Raw genomic sequence first — 20,394 nt, 5'->3', positions numbered from 1 at the left:
AAGCACAAAATAAATCATGATGGCTATAACAGAGATGAAACTAATCATGTGGACTAGCACAATAGTAGGATACAGAGTAGAAACATGAATTCTACCACGATTTCAAACTGGAAGGACAGAAACACATACGGTGCAACGGGAGCAGCACCGTTGGCGTTGATCTTGTCGCCCATGTCCAAACACCATGTAGACACAGGCCCTGTTTGGATACTCTAACTCTGTTGGAGGTTAGAGTTAGCTTCTAACCTTGAACTAGCTCTGAACTAACTCTAACCAAAAAATGTTTGGATGGCAGGGTTAGATGGAGCGCAGATACGGCGAGGCGCCTTCATGGGCGGTGCAAGAGGGAGGGAGGAAGAGGACGAGACGCCTTCATGGTCTTTGAGCACGGTTCGTAGTCGTTCCACCCTCGGGCATTGAAGTTTGTAACTATTTTAGATTAGAATATACTACTCCTCCGGTGCTAGTAGTAGAGCAGAGTCCTACTCTACTACTCTACTCACGCAAGTTAGGGCATATCACTGTAGGGAGTACTAGTACTGTGATCACTCAAGCAAGTTGTCTGGTATCGACATGACCCTATGCTGCTGGTATGTGTCTCGTAAGTCTAGCGGCGTGCTGTAGTCATCATCACTTGTCCATTTACCGCAGCACATATTCGCTTCTCCATCTTTGCCCGCACATAATCTCGTCCAATCTTCCATCCCCGCTAAGGCGCCTCCCCCCTTGTCCGAAACCCATGCACTAACAATGGCAGAACCTAGCAGCGTCCACCGAAAGAGTGGCTGGAATTCGCTCCCCACAGAGGTAATCAAGCTCATTGTTTCACATGTGGACAATCTCAGTACCATGCAAGGATCATGATGGCAGCGCGGTTTCGTTCATCAGGCAAAATTGTGTGTACACAGCGTACCATGCGTCTCTGCATGCACCATGCCCCGATATGTGCCGCCACACTCTGCAACCCAAAGTAGGAGAGAGGGTCGCAAGTATCAGACTTTGACCTGCTGGCTGGAGTTTCCCCTGTCAGGCACCCATCTGGTTCAAGCCGTCAGCCAATCTCCACAGCTTAATAAATAGTAACGTCTAACTAAGCCAGTTAGTTAGATGCGTACACTTGGTGTAGTAGGACCTTTATTTAGTTTGATACATACACTTGTACTTTTTTGTAGCCCTTTTGTAATGATGGTTGATCTTTGGTTTGAAAGAGAGAGCTGCGTCTTCACTCTTCTGGCCTGCTTACTGCTTCTGTTGCACCCCCAACCCTGGTTGCTGCTGCTACTGTTTTGAATGTACAATCAGTAGTATATTTTGTCTGTTGGTTTAATAAATGTGTTGTTAGAATGACAAACACAATGTTTTGGAAGTCATTGCACGGTTCGATCCTTTAGTGCCCCGTACCGTACGTAGGGCATACTATTTTTTGTACGGAACACATTTTCCACTTGTTGATAACATGCAGCCCATTGATGAAGGCCCAATAGAGAAGCCCATAATTAACTGGAAGGGAGGCTCTCACATGAATCCGGCCAAGGTACATGCTCATGGTCCCCTAAACATAAATAAGTAAATAAATAAAGCTAAATGCTCATGCACCAGTTCTTTGGGAAAATAGGTAGCCACGTATTTCTTTTTGAAGAATACCCAAGCTAGGCCTATTTGTTTTCTCTGAATTACTGGGCTGCAAATCTTTCAAGACGACGAGGGATGCATTCCAGCCTAGCTTAAGAGTATGGTCAATGTCTGTTAAAAGTAATATCAAAAGGGGTTGCAAATTCCAAAAAAATTTATAGCAAATGGGATATAAGTTTCTTTTTTTGTTTTTGTGCTTCACTGATATCTTATACGTATTTCACTGGATTTAACATGACATAGTACTAATTTATTTTAGTATGGCTATTAATTTTGGGATTAAGAATATTTCGTTCCCCAGCAAAAATTTGCGAATTTTCAAAATTTCCCACATATTTAGTTAATTTTTTGACCCTGGTACTGACCAGAAAATGGCCAGCAATTCTACAAATGGAAAACGGGCTGCAATAAATTCCATATGAATTAGAAAATGAGTAAAAATTATAAAAATAATAGCAAATGGGTTGTACACGCCACAGATTTCGAGGCTGGCTTGTTTACGCAAGGCTTTATCAGTGAACACACGATTCTAGCAGCAGTGACTGCTGGATGTCCATCCAACGTCCGACGTGCTTCTTCAATCTCTGATCTTCCTGCTCCAGCCGCCTAAACTAGCGCTGGCGGGACTGCCTGCTCCCTCCTCTTGTGGGCCCTTGTGATGCCGCGCAAGCTTCCCCGGCCCACCCTACTCCCTCCGCTGGCCTGGCCGCACACAATCAACTGCCTCCTTATTATGCGAAAAAATATTCCTCCCACTAACATCTGGGGCACACCAGTTGGGAGGCTGGCCTATGGGCCTACTAAGTTGACGCGTACGCAGGGCTTGTCAACTTAGTCAACAAACGATTCTAGCAGCAATAACCGTTGGATTTGAAACGAACGGTCCTGCTGCTTCTTCAATCGCTGCTCTTCTTGCACCAGCCGCCCAAACCAACGGGAGAGACCGCATGCTCCTGCCTCCAATGGCCGGCTGTGGTGCCGTTGAGGCCTCATCGCCCCTACTACTCCCACCGCTAGCCAGGCCCTGCGGCGACAGCAGCCTCACACCATAGTCGAACCAGTGAACCCTCATACTGCTCTCCGCGTGGGCATCCACTTCCGCGTCTTCTCCGGCTCCGCATCGTCCCCTTCCAAGGCCTCACCGTCGTCCACCGCTTTGGTGCTCTCGGCGCGGCGTGGTCAACGACATTCCATCGGAAGTGTACTGTACGTGGAGAGGATGACAGCTGGGTCTACGGCCACAGCCCAGTTTTTTTTGTGATTTGCCAAGTAAGTCGCTTTGTCAAGCCTGTTGGGCTACAAACCCTTCAAGACGAGGAGAGCTTTCATTCGGCTGGCCGAGAAAATGGCCCATCGGTAATGAGAAATGGGTTGTACATTTTTAAAACACATCAAACCGGCAATTAGTTTCAAATATCTTTTTTTCATTTCGAGATTTTAAATTACATTAATTTTTATGCGTGGAGAATTTGTTGGATTTTATATTGATATACATTTATTTTTAAAATCAGTTTGAATGTGAGTCAAAATTTCGGGATTAAAAACAGTTCGGACCGCACCGAAATATGCAAAAATTCGTATAATTTTTGAACCATGGCCACAATATGGGCTGTAATGCTAACAAAAAGAATAAGGGCTCCAAAAATACCTTAATAATTAGAAAATGGGCTGTAAATTATTAGAAATAATGGCAGATGGGCTGTATGTTGTTTTCCATAGATTTGAGGCTTTCGTAAAAAAAGGTTGACGCACAAGCAGTGACTGTTGGATGGCCATTCAACGGCCGTCGTGCTTCTTCAATCTCTGCTCTTCCTGCTCCAGCCGCTCAAACAAGCGCCGGCGAGACTGCCTGCTCCCTCCTCCCCACGGCCGGCTCTGCTGCCGCGCAGGCCTCACCGCCCCACCGTACTCCCATCGCTGGCCTAGCCATCCCTCTACTCACCCACACCTGTTGTTATTCTCCGGCGACGGCAGACAAACCAGTAAAGCGTCGTACAGTGGTACTCCCCTCCGTGTGGGAAACAACTGCCGAGTCTTCCCTGCCTCCGTGTCGTTCCCTTCCTAGGCCTCGCCATCGTCCACCGCCCTCGTGCTCTGTCACAGCCCTAGAATTTGCTTGTAGCTAATTACCTGAGTGAGCATCATGCATCATGTCTAAATTCTGAAAGTTGAATTGAGGTTAGTTGAAACCCTCATAAATCACTTCAAAAATAATCAACATTAAAATATTTTCAAAGAAGTCCAAGAAAATGTTCCTCTTAGTCTCTGAAAATATTGGCAAGAGGTAAAACTTAAAACAATATTTTTGGAATCTTAGAGATATTTATTTTGGGCCTTTGAATTAAATCAATAACTATTTGCATTGGATACATATTTATTAATTAATTAATATATGTCCAATAATTCTAATATTTGGTGAAGGGCTTTGGAATAATCCAACTAGTCCCTACAAGAATTATCAGAAGCAACAAAAATGATTTAGTGTCTAAAACTAAATCAAAACAAATTACAGAAAATGCCAAACAGAAAGAATTAGAAAAGAGAGAGAAAGAGAGAAGAGCTCACCTGGCGCTCACCTGACACGGCCCAGCCCACCAGAGCCAGGCGCCAGTCATCTCCTTCCTTTGCCAGGAGGACGACGGCGTGGCGCACGCACAGGAGGCGAAGCCACCTCCTGCTTCCACCTCCTGCTTCCTCCCCACTCCGATCGGACGCACTTGGAAACGCCCGAGCCCCCTGGTCCTTCCCCTCTCATGCAGCTCACACTCCCCTCCTCTCCCTCGCTCTCTCCCGCGATGGCCGACGCAGCCATGGAAGCGCCGCCGTGAACCACCGCGCTCCCCGACCCCCTCTAGCCCTCCCGTGTTGCGTGGAAGCTCCCCCACTGTCGCCTACGCCTTCTGCACCGAGCCAAGCGAGCCGGGAAGCCCTGCTTCGTCCTCGGCATCGTCTTCTTCAACCTCGGCCAAGAAACCCGAGCAATTCCGGCGAAACCCCGCCGCGTATTTGGTCTCCGCCGGCCAAGCTCCGGCGAGCTGACGTGGCGCTGATTTAATTAGTGCTAATGACCCTGCTAAAACTCCCAAGAGCCACTGCCATGTGGGCCCAGTGACTGTTTAGTTTAACTTAATGTTCTGTTTAGATTAGTTATTAACCCAGCTGGTCCCACACGTCAGTTTGACTTGCTGACATGGCCTTTGACCGGCCCCACACGTTAAGGACTCATGCCAGTGGTGTGTCACTGACCAGTAGGCCCCACAGGTCAGGTTTGACCTGTACCACCCCCGTTGACCTGCTGACGTCACAGTGACACAGTGCTGACGCAATTAATGATTTTCTGGTTTTAAAAATAATCAGGAAATTCCAGAAAATGCCCAAAATTCCAAAAATCATAGAAAATAATCTATAACTCCAAATGAAAAGTTTTATATATGAAAAATTATCAGAAAAATCCAAGGAATCTGTTTATGGAATTTTCATGCATGTTTGAGCAAGTTAACCTCACTGTTTAGTCCAAAACATGATAATGCACTTTTTGAATTCATAGTTTGAATTTGAAATTTGAACCCTGAGTTCAAATCAACCCAAAACCTTTCTGTTACTAGTTGCATTAGCTCAAATCACAACATATTGCCATGCCATGATCATGCATCATATTGTGCATTGCAATGATTGTGCTCTTCCTTGTTTGCCGGTAATTGTCCCCTCTCGGTAGACGCTGCTCCGACCCTGTGATCGTTGACACTGATGTAGACTCAATGTTATCTTCAGAAGTGCCAGGCAAGCAAAACCCCCCTTGTTCATTCCGATATGATCCCACTCTCTCGCTCCTGCTCTCTTTTACTACATTAGGACAACAGCGATTCAACTGTTACATGCTGCGGTAGCTGAACCCTTTCCTCTGCATGACCTGTCATTGCCACAGTAAATAGATGAAACCCACTAGCATGAGTAGGAGTTGCTTGAGCCCTGATGTGCCTACTCATTCATGTTGTTTTCATGCCTGCTACTGCTTAGAGTTGAGTCAGGTCTGATTCATCGGGGATGATTTGGAATGGTGTTGAACATGTCCTACTGTGTGTGGAGCTAAGTGTGTGAACACGATTTGGTAAAGGTAGCGGTGAGAGGCCATGTAGGAGTACATGCTGGGTTGTCTCATTGCAGCCGTCCTCAGGAACTGAGTTCTGTGTTTGTGATCCATGAACAGTTACTACCACACATTGGGTTCCGGTAACTCGGCCCCTCTCAGCTTATTAATCAAAGCGATCTCTGTCCAGGAGTTGCAACTAGTTTCTGGTGTTTGTAGGTAGTGTTAGTAGTCTACCAAGTGGCACCCGGTACATGTGGGCTTGGGACAAACTAGGGATAGTGGCACGGTATACCAAGTGACACCCGAATGGTGGGCTTGGGAACCCTGCACACATCGTTTGGGGCCGTGAGCAACACCCCAGCCGGATCTCATTGCGGATGGAACCCGAATAGGCGATAAACCTGGACTAGAGACTTGTTGGTTAGTCAGGTCGTGGCCGACTCCCTCGCCCGGTTTCCGCTTGAAGGTTGCCGAGGTACATGACGTGTACAGGGCGATAAGTGGCGAGAGCGTGTGTGAAGAAGTACACCCCTGCAGGGTTATCATTATCTATTCGAATAGCCGGATTCCTCTGATACAGAAACTTGGACCCCTTGCATAGTTCATAGACAAGCGAAAGTGGATACTTTAAAATGTGCAAGATAAGTGTGAGTGCTATGGATGGCGTTCTCGCAGGGAGACGTGAGCGGATCCATAGTGGTGTATTGGTATGGTGAATTTGTGGACTCGTGTGCGCCACCTCAAAGAGTTACCTGCAGTCGTAGTTCAGGATAGCCACCAAGTCAAAGCTGGCCTGCTGCAGTTAAACTCCACCACCCCCCTTTGTTGATACCGATGCATATGTAGTTAGTTCTGATGTAAGTCTTGCTGGGTACATTTGTACTCACGTTCGCTTAATTTATGTTTTGCAGAGAGACGTCTGTCTCGCTAGTAGTTCCGCGTGGACTTCGACGTTTAGCTTGTTACCTCAGCTACGATCTTGTGCCCTTGGCAGGATCTGGTAGATAGTCAGGCTTCTCAGCCTTTTTCATTTGTAGATGTCTGTACTCAGACATGTTAAGCTTCCGCATGTGCTTTTACTTGTATGCTCTGAATGTGGGGTCATGAGACCCATGCTTGTAATATCTCGCTCCTCGGAGCCTAATGAATAAATACTTGAGTCGTAGAGTTATGTTGTGATGCCATGTTGTATTTACACATATCGAGCATATTTTGTGTATGATTGAAATGCTTGGTATGTGTGGGATCCGACAACCTAGTTGTTTATCCTTGGCAACATCTCTTATGGGGAAATGTAGTCTTGTGCTTCCATGAGCCATAGTAGTCCGCTACAGCCCGGTTCACCGGATTCCTACTAGCCAGCACTACTGCTCGGAACACTTGACTGGCCGGCATGTGTTTCACTTCGTTCCTGTGTCTATCCCTTCGGGGAAATGTCACGCGGTGACTTCCGGAGTCCTGTCTAGCCTGCTACAGCCCGGGTTACCGGAGTCCTGTTAGCCCAGTGCTACAGCCCGGATTCACACGTTGATGACCGACATGCTCGATGTGATTCATCTATGCCTGTCCTCATGGGTTAGTGCTGCTTTGGGTTCACGACTAGCCATGTCGGCCCGGGTTCTCTGTCATATGGATGCTAGCGACACTATCATATACATGAGCCAAAAGGCGCAAACGGTCCCGGGCCAGGTAAGGTGGCACGCGTGGGAATACCGTGCGTGAGGCCGCAAAGTGATATGATGTGTTACATGCTAGATCGATGTGGCTTAGGATCGGGTTCCTGACAGCTTTGGTATCAGAGCGTGACTGCCTGTAGGATTACCAAGCCATACTGGTCGAAGTTGAGTCTAGAAATGCTTTATATATATAAGGGAATTGATTGTGGAAGGGAACGTAAGGCTCTTTTTACTTCTTATACCTCACGGCCTTCTGATCTGAGTCAACCTCTTCTCTTCTACGGGGATTAAGAACTAGGCCTTCTCATCTATCTATCAGGATGACGAGTTACTATGATAGAGACTTATAGGATTGATGGATTTAAGCCTCAGTTCAGTTCCTACTACTTCCGTGTGTTCATAGTTGGTCTCGGAATCTTGATATTGTGCTTCTGAGTGGTTATGCCACCAATTTGCAGGATGTCTCAAAACTTTTTTAGCATTTACAGCTGTTATGCTGTCCGAGTCGTCCCAGGTTTCCAAACAATCTGATGCATTTGCAAAATCCTTTCCCTCTGGTATTCGATGTTCCTCTAGGCCAGGTTAATCACACTAATTGTGAGTTGAGGTATTCTATTGCCTCGACATATATGTTGGAATTATTATTATGACCCTAGATGTCTTAGTGTGCCACCTAGTAATCGAACCATGTTTTGCGTTTCCAGTGTGATGATTCTGGCCGTTATTCTTGAAAGCATCCCGTGATGCCATTTAGTTAGTAGGCATTCTATTCCTGGGTTTTGAACCCGAGACTCACCCTACTTGCTTCATGTTGATAGTGTTTGCTAGTTCCTTAGGACATTAGTAAACCTTGTGGTAGACCTTGAGGTTCGTGGTACATCATTCTTCAAGTACCATGAACCAATATGGCAGAAGTTCTTGAACCAAAGATCACAACCAGAGCTCTTGATGAGTTCTCGATTCTATATTGTGACTCTGCCAGTTCTACCCTTCTACATGGGTTATCCGGAAGAATTATGTTGAACTCGTTCGACATACTAATCTATGCATCTACAACTCAGAAAGATATATGTTACTTTGAGTTGTCCCTCTTTAGCTGTTATCTGACCTTCGTCTGTCAATTGTTGATCAAGAGTAATTGTGCATCCGTGTTATTGATGTTTATTATACTTGTGGTCCGTCAAGCCATCCTATTCCAGAATGACTAGGAGAAACAAACTCCAGAACCTTATCCATATCTAGGATTGGGTCAAAACAATTGTATTCCGCAGATCAAAATGCCAATCCAGCTTTTGCTTTACTCTACCTTGGAGTGTTACCATCTTTATGTTAGGAGTGTCATGAGAATTGCACCACCTCTTATGAATTCTTGACGCAGTAATACTTCTTGCCATCATTGTTCATTCCTCGGTTCCGTGTTGTCGCAACCGGAATGCCGACAAGTGAACTATGATGTGTGAAATAAATACTCCTAGCAACTCCGCTGCTTAGTAGTTAATGGACATTAATATCATTCTTAGTGTGTTGATTATTGAATCATCACCCTAAGGTTGATCGTGCTACCTAGTCCTTATTTCCTGGTGCACTCTTCGATCAACGAGTTAGGATTTTGCCAAACCCTTGCTCTATCGATCATATCGTCTTGCCCTGAAAAGCAAGATTGATCTCGAGCTTAGTATCATATCAGTGGTTTGTGATGTCCCGATTATCTTCTTGGAAGTATTACCTGGTTGTCACCTGACCGCTATGTTGAGTTTGTGATCATGTTGGTTTTCCTCCAACCACCCATTCTCCAAGAATCTGTGTTGGATACCCCTGAGCTAGTTGGTTAAGCTTAACAACAAATTGGAGAGTTGGAAGATAAAAGCTTGTCTGACTTAGTTCATGTTAAGGGATATCTTTGTGTTTGTGCGTGTGTTGAAGAAAGATAATACCTTCATCGATTGATCCACGCGATCAATTGTCGGTGCTATTGCCTTATCAATCCCTTGATTTGAGTGTGGGCTATCGTCAAATCAAATCAGAACCAATGATGTTCGTAATGTTGTCTTACTCTTGGTTGATCCCTCGATCATACACCATTATATCTTTGGTCTGACCAATACTATCACATTGTTCCCATAGTGGTGGAAGTCCAGTGATATGGAAATTCCGATGAGTTGCTGTTGAGCCCATCGGCAGCATTTTGTCTCCTCCATGATTGTGTTGAACATCCAGCTAGTGTTGGAAACTTGTGTAAGCATTTTCTTCACGCCCCGTTCATGAAGTATATGTTTGGATGAAAGAAGTGACTTCCTTTGATTCACGTGCATTTGATGTAAGTTGCCGCCGTGAATTCAGGAAAGTTTGTTTTGCTTCCTCTGGAATCATCCCAAGTCAGTCATGCACGTGCGAAGTACTCTATGGTCTGATAGACTGATCATCTTCATTCCATACGTATCCCTAGCACATCAAGCCACTGAATGATTTGTTCAAGGAGAAGAAGTATCTTCTTAAGAGCTAGACTTACGCAAGGACTTCGATATCCTCGATGATGGTTCCCCATCTGGACTCGGTAGTGTTTTATTATAAGACTACTATGTGGTCATGCTTGTCTGGGATAGCGTGTTCACAGGTTTGTAGGAAAATCGGCTCATGTTTTGGAGCTTACTTCCATAGTCCATTTCTTGAGAATCTCGCAACGTCGTCTCATCGATTTGTGTTGCAAACCTTCATTTTCCTTTCTAGACTCGATGAGTCTGGAATATCCTGACACCAACCAGATCTGAATCTCAGGCAGATATGATGGTTGGAGCATTTTCCAAGAACTATAATATTGGTCCCTCGATAACCGGTAAGTGGATGTCGTGGCCAACACATCCAGCCGGAAGACCTATTATTGTAGTATCTCGATTGAAGAAAGTTAGTCACCTCCCTGTAAGGGTCTCGCATGATCTGCCTCCGTAGTTATTCCTTATGGATTCTTGAGCTTCCGAAGTCCGACCTTTTACTTGATGTTCTAGATATCAAACCATATCTAGGAATGGATTACGTTAGCACGCCAAGGAGAACATTAGAGGCGGAGTGCTAACTGTCTCTCGGTCGATCATCCAGATCCTGATCCCTTGGCCTCGCTAAGGTGAAATCTGAGAAAGTGTTATCTTTCTATGCATTTGCATTGTCCATCACTATTTGTCAAGGTAGTAAGATGTGTTGCCAGGATCCTTGACATGGATGTTGGTAGAACCTTGATGAATATGGAAATGCTCAAGTTCTTGAGAGCACGGGTAAGCACTAGGATTTATCGTCGGCATTAACTGGGATCCGTTCTCAGTTTCTTCGATTATGCCATAACCTTTCAAACAGTGGAATCTCTCTCTACTGTTGGGTTTCTCCCTAGTTACCAGAATCTTTCCCAAAATTTGCATTTTGTTCTCATCTTGAATCTTAGTAGTTGTTGTTCAGGATCATCTTCAAAAGTGGACTTACCATGGGTCCCATCCATTTCCGGTGATCAGCAAAATCATCCATTACGTTGTCTTCAACAAGGTAGTCCACATCATCTATTCTTGTCAGGGTATGCCATTTCTTCGAGCTCTTTCAAACGATCGATTGTGATTACCTCAGGCTGGTATAAAGAGTTCCAATGATCTTTGCATCAAAAGTAATTCTTTTTGCCACTTAAGGGAAAATCCCACGGGTCATATCCCCTAAGGTGCCCCATTATGGAATCATGGCAATTATTTCATCGCTATCTTGAAATCATGCACCAACCTTTTCAGCGTGGAATTTTGCCTATCCAGTAGAACCTTGTCATCTACCTCCTTTCCATCATCCCTGATCTATGTTTCATGTCTCAGCTCAAAAGATGTTTCAACGTCTCACTCCATGAGTTGATCTTGAGTTGCTCGATCTTTGAGAAGATCGTTCCCTGTAGAATTTCTTTATGCCGTCATCATGCTGGATGAAGATCCCAAAAGCAAAGACGTTAAGATCAAGATGATGCAATGAATCAACATCCTCGGGAAGGGCAGTTGGATCGAGAAGACTGCGATATTTTGGTGACCCCCCTTCCTTCTTACCTCATGTCTCGAATCTCGGGTCGAGATTCTTGTTTAGTGGGGGTGAGTTGTCACAACCCTAGAATTTGCTTGTAGCTAATTACCTGAGTGAGCATCATGCATCATGTCTAAATTCTGAAAGTTGAATTGAGGTTAGTTGAAACCCTCATAAATCACTTCAAAAATAATCAACATTAAAATCTTTTCAAAGAAGTCCAAGAAAATGTTCCTCTTAGTCTCTGAAAATATTGGCAAGAGGTAAAACTTAAAACAATATTTTTGGGATCTCAGAGATATTTATTTTGGGCCTTTGAATTAAATCAATAACTATTTGCATTGGATATATATTTATTAATTAATTAATATATGTCCAATAATTCTGATCTTTGGTGAAGGGCTTTGGAATAATCAAACTAGTCCCTACAAGAATTATCAGAAGCAACAAAAATGATTTAGTGCCTAAAACTAAATCAAAACAAATTACAGAAAATGCCAAATAGAAAGAATTAGAAAAGAGAGAGAAAGAGAGAAAAGCTCACCTGGCGCTCACCTGACACGGCCCAGCATGGCCCAGCCCACCAGAGCCAGGCGCCAGTCGTCTCCTTCCTTTGCCAGGAGGACGACGGTGTGGCGCACGCACAGGAGGCGAAGCCACCTCCTGCTTCCTCCCCACTCCGATCGGACGCGCTTGGAAACGCCCGAGCCCCCTGGTCCTTCCCCTCTCACGCAGCTCACTCTCCCCTCCTCTCCCTCGCACTCTCCCGCGATGGCCGACGCGGCCATGGAAGCGCCTCCGCCACTGTCGCCTACGCCTTTTGCACCGAGCCAAGCGAGCCGGGAAGCCCTGCTTCGTCCTCGGCGTCGTCTTCTTCAACCTCGGCCACCGGAGATCGCCACCGTTGTTCGCCACCGTCTGTGCTTCCCCAAGGTCATCGACTAGCTCTCTGGATCCGTCGTGAGCTCCTCTACCTAGCCCTCTACTTCCCGTGCTCGATTACGCCGCATAGCCACCGCCCCCTTCGAGCCCGAGCGCTCCTCGCCGCTGGCCATGTCGCCGTCATGGCTACGGCCGTGCAAGCACGCGTTCAAGCGCACCACCGCACTCAGTGCATCCTCAGGAGCCGAACGCACGCACTCCCTCGCCCTGCCGTGAACCGTAGCCCTCTTTCCCTCTCCACCCGAACTCCGGCGCCGCCGCGAGCTCTGCTCCGGCGAGCTTCGGCCCCCCTGCGCCCTGCTGCTACCTCTGCTCGATGCGGCCGAGCGAGGGCTTCCTCCTGGTGTCCCCAGTGCGCCAAACAGTGACCCGCACAAGAAAACCGAGCAATTCCGGCGAAACCCCGCCGCGTATTTGGTCGCCGCCGGCCAAGCTCCAGCGAGCTGACGTGGCGCTGATTTAATTAGTGCTAATGACCCTGCTAAAACTCCCAAGAGCCACTGCCATGTGGGCCCAGTGACTGTTTAGTTTAACTTAATGTTCTGTTTAGATTAGTTATTAACCCAGCTGGTCCCACACGTCAGTTTGACTTGCTGACATGGCCTTTGACCAGCCCCACACGTCAGTGACTCATGCCAGTGGTGTGTCACTGACCAGTAGGCTCCATAGGTCAGGTTTGACCTGGACCACCCCCGTTGACCTGCTGACTTCACAGTGACGCAGTGCTGACGCAATTAATGATTTTCTGGTTTTAAAAATAATCAGGAAATTCCAGAAAATTCCCAAAACTTCCAAAAATCATAGAAAATAATCTATAACTCCAAATGAAAAGTTTTATATATGAAAAATTATCAGAAAAATCCAAGGAATCTGTTTACGGCATTTTCATGCATGTTTGAGGAAGTTAACCTCACTGCTTAGTCCAAAACATGATAATGCACTTTTTGAATTCATAGTTTGAATTTGAATTTGAACCCTGAGTTCAAATCAACCCAAAACCTTTCTGTTACTAGCTGCATTAGCTCAAATCACAACATATTGTCATTCCATGATCATGCATCATATTGTGCATTGCAATGATTGTGCTCTTCCTTGTTTGCCGGTAATTGTCCCCTCTCGGTAGACGCTGCTCCGACGTTGTGATTGTTGACACTGATGAAGACTCAATGTTATCTTCAGAAGTGCCAGGCAAGCAAAACCCCCCTTGTTCATTCCGATATGATCCCACTCTCTCGCTCCTGCTCTCTTTTACTACATTAGGACAACAGCGATTCAACTGTTACATGCTGCGGTAGCTGAACCCTTTCCTCTGCATGACCTGTCATTGCCACAGTAAATAGATGAAACCCACTAGCATGAGTAGGAGTTGCTTGAGCCCTGATGTGCCTACTCATTCATGTTGTTTTTCATGCCTGCTGCTGCTTAGAGTTGAGTCAGGTCTGATTCATCGGGGATGATTCGGAATGGTGTTGAACATGTCCTACTGTGTGTGAGCTAAGTGTGTGAACACGATTTGGTAAAGGTAGCGGTGAGAGGCCATGTAGGAGTACATGGTGGGTTGTCTCATTGCAGCCGTCCTCAGTAACTGAGTTCTGTGTTTGTGATCCATGAACAATTACTACCACACATTGGGTTCCGGTAACTCGGCCCCTCTCAGCTTATTAATCAAATCGATCTTTGTCCAGGAGTTGCAACTTGTTTCTGGTGTTTGTAGGTAGTGTTAGTAGTCTACCAAGTGGTACCCGGTACATGTGGGCTTGGGACAGACTAGGCATAGTGGCACGGTGTACCAAGTGACACCCGGATGGTGGGCTTGGGAACCCTGCACACATCGTTTGGGGTCGTGAGCGACACCCCGGCCGGATTTCATTGCGGATGGAACCCGAATAGGCGATAAACCTGGACTAGAGACTTGTTGGTTAGTCAGGTCGTGGCCGACTCCCTCGCCCGGTTTCCGCTTGAGGGTTGCCGAGGTACATGACGTGTACAGGGCGATAAGTGGCGAGAGCGTGTGTGAAGAAGTACACCACTGCAGGGTTATCATTATCTATTCGAATAGCCGGATTCCTCGGATATGGAAACTTGGACCGCTTGCATAGTTCATAGACAAGAGTAAGTGGATACTTTAAAATGCGCAAGATAAGTGTGAGTGCTATGGATGGCGTTCTCGCAGGGAGACGGGAGCGGATCCATAGTGGTGTATTGGTATGGTGAAGTTGTGGACTCGTGTGTGCCACCTCAAAGAGTTACTTGCAGTCGTAGTTCAGGATAGCCACCGAGTCAAAGCTGGCCTGCTGCAATTAAACTCCACCACCCCCTTTGTTGATACCGATGCATATGTAGTTAGTTCTGATGTAAGTCTTGCTGGGTACATTTGTACTCATGTTTGCTTAATTTATGTTTTGCAGAGAGACGTCAGTCTCGCTAGTAGTTTCGCGTGGACTTCGACGTTTAGCTTGTTACCTCAGCTACGATCTTGTGCCCTTAGCAGGATCTGGTAGATAGTCAAGCTTCTCAGCCTTTTTCATTTGTAGATGTCTGTACTCAGACATGTTAAGCTTCCGTATGTGCTTTTACTTGTATGCTCTAAATGTGGGGTCATGAGACCCATGCTTGTAATATCTCGCTCCTCGGAGCCTAATGAATAAATACTTGAGTCGTAGAGTTATGTTGTGATGCCATGTTGTATTTACACATATCGAGCATATTTTGTGTATGATTGAAATGCTTGGTATGTGTGGGATCCGACAACCTAGTTGTTTATCCTTGGCAGCCTCTCTTATGGGGAAATGTAGTCTTGTGCTTCCATGAGCCATAGTAGTCCGCTACAGCCCGGTTCACCGGAGTCCTGCTAGCCAGCACTACTGCTCGGAACACTTGACTGGCCGGCATGTGTTTCACTTCGTTCCTGTGTCTGTCCCTTCGGGGAAATGTCACGCGGTGACTTCTGGAGTCCTGTCTAGCCTGCTACAGCGCGGGTTACCGGAGTCCTGTTAGCCCAGTGCTACAGCCCGGATTCACATGTTGATGACCGACATGCTCGATGTGATTCATGTATGCCTGTCCTCATGGGTTAGCGCCACTTTGGGTTCACGACTAGCCATGTCGGCCTGGGTTCTCTGTCATATGGATGCTAGTGAAACTATCATATACGTGAGCCAAAAGGCGCAAACGGTCCCGGGCCAGGTAAGGTGGCATGCGTGGGAATACCGTGCGTGAGGCCGCAAAGTGATATGATGTGTTACATGCTAGATCAATGTGGCTTAGGATCGGGGTCCTGACATGCTCTCTGCGCGGCTTGGTCAACATGGTCAACGACCGACATGCATCTGAAGTGGACTGTATGTGGAGAGGCCGACAGCTGGATCCACAGCCGCACGCAAGGAAATGCCTCCTTATTACGCGCAAAATAATGCTTCCTCCACCTGACATCACGGACCCACCGAAAGGGCCTCTGTATTTCATGAACAAAATGTTACCGCCGCTGACAGCTCGGACCCACCAGCTATATCTTCGCACGCAAGGAAGTGCCTCCTTATTACGCACAAAAAAATGAATACTCCCCTGTTAGCTGGGACCATGTATAGTGGTAGGCTGACTTGTGGGCCTACTAAGTTGACGGGGATGGAGGGCTTTGTCAACTTAGTCAATATGCACGATTCTAGCTCCAGTGACCGTACGATGTCCATCCAACGGCCATAGTGCTTCCTCAACCTCTGGTCTTCTTGCTCCAGCCGCCCAAACCAGTGCCGGTCGTGCCTCGTGCTCCTGCCTCCCGTGGCCGGCTGCGATGCGGCGGAGGCCTCACCGCCCCTACTACTCCCCCCGCTGGCCAGGCCATCCCTCTACTCACCCACACCCCTATTATTCTGCGGTGACGGCAGCCTCACACCGCAACGAACCAGTGAACCCTCGTACTCCTCTATGCATGAGCATCCACTGCCGCGTCTTCCCCGGCTCCATGTCGTCCCCTTCCTAAGCCTCGCCGTTGTCCACCACCCTGGTGCTCTCGGCGCGGCGTGTTCAACGTGGTCAAGGAACGGCTTCCAGCGGACATGGACTGTACATGGAGAGGCTGACAGCTGGGTCCACCAACCGCAGCAAGGAAGTGCCTCCTTATTACGTGCAAAATAATTATTCCTCCACCTGGCAACAGGGACCCACCGGACGGCTACCGTATTTTGCGAAAAAAACGTTTTCCCCTGACTGCTGGGACCCACCAGATACATCTTCGCACGCAAGGAAGTGCGTTTGGGCAAAAAAACGATTCGCCCCCCTGACTGCTGGGACCGACCAGCTACATCTTCGTAAGCAAGGAAGTTCCTGACAGTCGGGACCCACCTGGTCAAAGCGTACGTAGCGTTGTCATTCTGGTCGTGAACGTGTACATACATATATACTGGTGGATGTAGAGGCGCGCACGTGTCGTAGTAGAGGCGCGTATGTGTCTTAGTAGAGGCGCGCACGTAGCATGTACACGTACGTACAGCTGCCAGGGTGCAAGAAAGAAAATACGGCCATGTATGTGTACATACGGGCGGGGTCTCGAATGCCTACTCGCGCATATGTACGGCCAGAGCTCGTGTACATGGCTGGGTCGGAATGGAGAAACAGCGTCATCGTCGTGTTCATGGGGAGGCAACGGAATGCGTCGTGTTCATGGGGAGGCAACGGAATGCGTCGTGTTCATCAGGAGGAAACGGAACACGTGGGAGCCAATCGGCTGGGTCTGAATGGAATGCGTGGTCGTGCTCATCGGGAGGTCTTAGACGGAACAGGCAATGGAAACAAGGCCTGAACGGGGTCCTGTTGATCGGGAGGATTCTGGCGTACCGCAAAATGGAGGAAACGGATCTCCTACGGTAGAAACGGGGGTCCTGTTGATTGGGAGGGGTGTGGCGTACTGCAAAATGGATGAAATGGACATCCTACGGTCGAAACGGGGGTCATGTTCATCGGGAGGGGTGTGGCGTACCGCAAAACGAACGAAACGGACTTGTGTTGGAGCGCTATGGTCGAAACAGGGTCCTGTTCATCAGGAGGGGTGTGGCGTACCACAAAACGGGACTCCACAGGATACTGTTCATCTCCACCGTCGACCTCCTCCAGCCTGCACGGGCTCCTGTTCATCCAGCCTCCACCACGCGCTACTCCACCGGCTACTGTGCAACCACCCGTCCATAGTCACCCCTCCACCATCTACTGTTCATCCAGCCCTCCACACCACAGGGTCCTGTTCAACCACCCCTCCACGGGCACCCCTCCACTGTCTACTGTTCATCCAGCCCTCTGATACGTCCATTTTGCATCATGCTTTTATATCGATATTTATTGCATTATGGGCTGTTATTTCACATTACGTCACAATACTTATGGTTATTCTCTCTTATTTTACAAGGTTTACATAAGGAGGGAGAATGCCGACAGCTGGAATTCTGGGCTGCAAAAGGAGCAAATATTAGAGACCAATTCTGCACAACTCCAAAAGTCCTAAAACTCCACGGAACACCTTATAATAAATAACGAAAAATCCTCACCAAAGATGAAGACCAGGGGGCCCACATCCTGCTCACGAGGAAACTCTGCCGCCACGAGGCAGAACCTTGGCGGATCCAATCTAGAGCTCCGGCAGAGCTGTTCTGCCGGGGAAACTTCCCTCCCGGAGGGGGAAATCATCGCCATCGTCATCACCAACACTCCTCTCATTGGGAGAGGGCAATCTCCATCAACATCTTCACCAGCACCATCTCATCTCAAAACCTAGTTCATCTCTTGTATCCAATTCTTGTCTCCAAGTCCGGGATTGGTGCTAGTAGGTTGCTAGTAGTGTTGATTACTCCTTGTAGTTGATGCTAGTTGGTTCAATTGGTGGAAGATCATATGTTCAGATCCTATATGCATATTTATACCCCTCTGATTATGAACATGTTTATGTTTGTTGAGTGGTTACGTTTGTTCCTGAGGACAAGGGAGAAGTCTTGCTATCAGTAGTCATGTGAATTTGGTATTCGTTCGATATTTTGATGAGATGTATGTTGTCTAGCCTCTATTGGTGTTATGTGAACATCGACTACATAACACTTCACCATTATTTGGGCCTAGAGGAAGGCATTGGGAAGTAATAAGTAGATGATGGGTTACTAGAGTGACAGAAGCTTAAACCCTAGTTTATGCGTTACTTCGTAAGGGGCTCATTTGGATCCATATGTTTCATGCTATGGTTAGGTTTACCTTAATACTTGTGTTGTAGTTGCGGATGCTTGCAATAGATGTTAATCATAAGTGGGATGCTTGTTCATGTAAGAATAGCACCCAAGCACCGGTCCATTCACATATCAAATTATCAAAGTATCGCACGCGAATCATATGAACGTGATGAAAACTAGCTTGACGATATTGCCATGTGTCCTCGGGAGCGATTTTCCTTATATAAGAGTTTGTCCAGGCTTGTTCTTTGCTACAAAAAGGATTGGGCCACCTTGCTGCACTTTATTTACTCTTGTTACTTGTTGCTCGTTACAAATGATCTTATCACAAAACTATTTGTTACCACTTATTTCAGTACTTGCAGAGAATACCTTGCTGAAAACCGCTTGTCATTTCCTTCTGCTCCCCGTTGGGTTCGACGCTCTTAATTGTAGAAAGGACTACGATAGATCATCTATACTTGTGGGTCATCAAGACTCTTTTCTGGCACCGTTGCTGGGAGTGAAGCGCCTTTGGTAGGTGGAATTTGGTAAGGAAAAATTTATATATTGTGCTGAAATTTACTATCACTTGTTACTATGGAAAGTAATCCTCTGAGGGGCTTGTTTGGGGTATCTTCACCCCGACCAGTAGAGAAAAGAGTTTCTCCTCAACCTACTGAAAATGAAAATGCTTGCTTTGAAATTCCTTCGGGTATGGTAGAAAAACTGCTGGCTAATCCTTTTTTAAGAGATGGAACAAAACATCCTGATGAGCATCTAATATATGTGGATGAAGTTTGTGGATTATTTAAGCTTGCAGGTGTACCCGGAGATGTTGTTAAGAAGAAGGTCTTCCCTTTATCTTTGAAGGGAGATGCATTGACATGGTACAGGCTATGTGATGATATGGAGTCTTGGGACTACAAACGATTGAAATTGGAATTTTATCAAAAGTTTTATCCTATGCATCTTGTTCATCATGATCGCAATTATATATATAATTTTTGGCCTCGCGAAGGAGAAAGCATCGCTCAAGCTTGGGGGAGGCTTAAATCAATGTTATACTCATGCCCCAATCATGAGCTCTCAAGAGAAATGATTATTCAAAAAAATTATGCTCGGCTTTCTGGTAACAATCGCACCATGCTTGATACTTCTTGTGTTGGCTCTTTTATGATGAAGACTATTGAATTAAAAAGGGATTTATTGGAAAGAGTTAAATGCAACTCTGAAGAGTGGGACCTCGACAATGGTAAGGAGTCAGGTATGACACCTAAGTTTGATTGTGTTAAATCTTTTATGGATACCAATATTTTCCGTAAGTTTAGCACTAAATATGGACTTGATTCGGAGATAATAGCCTCTTTCTGTGAATCTTTTGATACTTATGTTGATCCCCCCAAGGAGAAGTGGTTTAAATATCATCCTCCCATAGAAGTAAAAGTAGCTGCTCCTATTAAAGTTGAAGAAAAGACTATCACTTATAATGATCCTATTGTTCCTACTTCTTATGTTGAGAAACCACCTTTCCCTGTTAGAATAAAGGATCATGCTAAAGCTTCAACTGTGGTTCATAAAAGTAATATTAAAACATATACACCTCCTGAGCAAATTAAAGTTGAACCTAATATTGCTATTGTTAAAGAACTCTTGTCTGATAATATAGATGGGCATGTTATTTACTTCTGTAATGAAACTGCTAGAATTGCTAAACCCTGTGATTCAGATAAACCTAGACCTGTGGTAGGCATGCCTCTTATTTCTGTTAAAATAGGAGATCATCGTTATCATGGCCTATGTGATATGGGTGCTAGTGCAATACCTATTGACT

The sequence above is a fragment of the Triticum aestivum genome, chromosome 6A (assembly GCF_018294505.1).
Source record: "Triticum aestivum cultivar Chinese Spring chromosome 6A, IWGSC CS RefSeq v2.1, whole genome shotgun sequence".
Classification (NCBI taxonomy): Eukaryota; Viridiplantae; Streptophyta; class Magnoliopsida; order Poales; family Poaceae; genus Triticum; species Triticum aestivum.
Note: the sequence above shows the minus strand (reverse complement) of the source record.